This window comes from Gadus morhua, chromosome 6, assembly GCF_902167405.1.
Source record: "Gadus morhua chromosome 6, gadMor3.0, whole genome shotgun sequence".
In the NCBI taxonomy this organism is placed as follows: domain Eukaryota; kingdom Metazoa; phylum Chordata; class Actinopteri; order Gadiformes; family Gadidae; genus Gadus; species Gadus morhua.
Window position 1 is genome coordinate 20,638,332 of NC_044053.1, and position 2,394 is coordinate 20,640,725.

Genomic DNA, 2,394 nt, shown 5'->3' on the forward strand with positions numbered 1-2,394 from the left:
TACAGTACAGACTGTGTAACAGTACAGACAGTATGTAACAGTACTCACAGTATGTAACAGTATACACAGTATGTTACAGTACAGACGGTATACTACATTACAGACAGTATACTACAGTACAGTATGTAACAGTGCCGTGTTTTCACTATCAAGCTTCTTGGCCCTTTTCTTTTTTCAGTGACCTACTTCTGAGCTTTTTTTTCTCGATCACACTGCTGCCATGGCGACGAGTAAATATTACCATTTCAATCTTTTCATCTACATTCAAGTAATTTCCAGCTAGGAAAAGGCTAATGGTTGGGGTAAAACATGCCACACATGTTGATTATCCCGTTTATTAGCGTGTGGTCGCAGGCATGAGGGTCTGGGGGAGAGCAGCGGTGTCAAGATGTGGAAAATAATTTGGTGCGTGTTCTGAGGTCTGGGGTAGTCTCCATGCTTGGATGCAGCACTGTCCAAAACAAGCCAGCAAATCATTCGTTTGGTTGTTTGAAAATTTGTTTTCAACAGCTTTATACACACGCCTGAGTCACACACAGTGTGACTCAGTTAGATTGATATCAGGGTCCGTACGCTGAAACCCTGGTTCCCAGAATCGAAGAGTCCACAACCTTCTGCTGTGGAGACCATTCAGAGGGACGTGTGTTCGATACCCGAATCAAACGCATTGATGAACGCCCTCTTTTCTTTATTTCACTTGGGAGCGACTTTGAAAAGTAGCATCTCCCTTAAAAGCTGTTTAAGAAAGGTTTCTTTAGTTCAATTGAGGCAAAATTGTACAGCCTTCTTTTTCCTGTTGGTTATATAATTTTACTGACCAGATTTGGCCAACAACCCAACAATCCAAAGCGTCCTCGTCAGGGAAATGACTACATGGGGTAAACTCATGGATGTTGGGAAACACGATGCGGTAGGAGTTCACCCTGGGCCCTGTGTCATCACGTCATAGTATTACTCAATCTGTCCTCAGCGGGACGGACAGACGCATCAGACAGCGCAGTTATGTTTGGAAGGGACAGACATTACTCACACAAACTCATACTCTCTCGCCTCCAGTTTGGGCCCCTCAAATAGCATTTGTAAAGACACAACTTTTAACTCCTCGGGTGCAGAAATATACCCTCTGCGGTCATTTGACATAATTTGTTTTCCAGTAGGATTTTGTATGAACAGATGAAACTATTTTGCAGTGTTACACAATCGTTTCTCCTGGGCTGGTAGAACCCAGGGCAGAACAGTTGAGGTCAGCTCTTTCGTACACTAAATGTCTCTCAGGCCGAATCCACCACTCAGCGCATAGTTGGAACAGAGCTATTGAAGAATTGTACATTCATTTGATTATTTTTGTTTGTTCAAAGTCCTGATGATGGTGAGTTCCTCCATCCTCTCTCTGGGTTAATGGGGTCCAGCATGGAGCTCATTAGCGAGAGGAGCACAGTAGGTCCTCGCCTCCGTTCTCCCCACTGTGTTAAGCAGTAGGGGAGAGAGGACTGGAAGCTATCTCAGCATTCATCTCCACTCAGTGTGGGGGTTTATGGAAGGCCCGACATGCAGGGAGAATGCCCTGGGTGTGAAATGCACTATATCGTGCCATATGTATGTTTTCCATGTCCTAAGTCAAACCGTGGATTTTCAAAGAATGTGTATTTTTAGTTTTTTTTTTTCTTGCTATGGGTGGATTCACGCTGGGTTGTTTTGCTCTGAAGCAAGAAAGTAGCATTTGTTTCCATTGAATGTTATCTTTTATAACATTGTGCAGTCGGCTGCACCATTAAGAGGGAATTGTTAAAGTCCTAATGATAGCTTCTTGGTAGCCCCTGGTTCGGGGCATTAAAACCAGATTGCTGACGGGGATAATTGAATTCACATGTAAACAGCCAAAACAGATCAGCTTTATAGAGCCATGAGAACTTGTAATATATTCAGGCGAGGCAGCAGACTGTGTTTATTTGTAGCAGATATGTAAACCATTGGGAAATAACGCATCAACATGCAAATTGTTGGATGTTTAAATATGTAAGAGTAACTAATTACAGACAAAGCACCTAACATACACACATGGCAGTGGTTTCAGCACATCAACGGGGGGCTGGGAGGAGTAGAGAAAGAAGAAGAGCCCATATGGTTGGTGGGTTTGCAGAATAAAAGGATTTTGAAACTGAAGAGGGCAGCATTGGGAAAAGTTATCCAGAAAAAGCCTCTGAAATCAAGCACACATTGAGAACTGAGCAAGACAAATCAGCTTCACTGCAAGACAAATCAGCCTCACTTGACACTGTTGGTTTATCCCCTTGGACAGGCTTAATCTCCCCACAAACTGACGAGACAGCATCCAATTAATAAACAAGAACCACAGCGGGCGGGCCACTAAACCAATGTGTACTTTCTAAAATA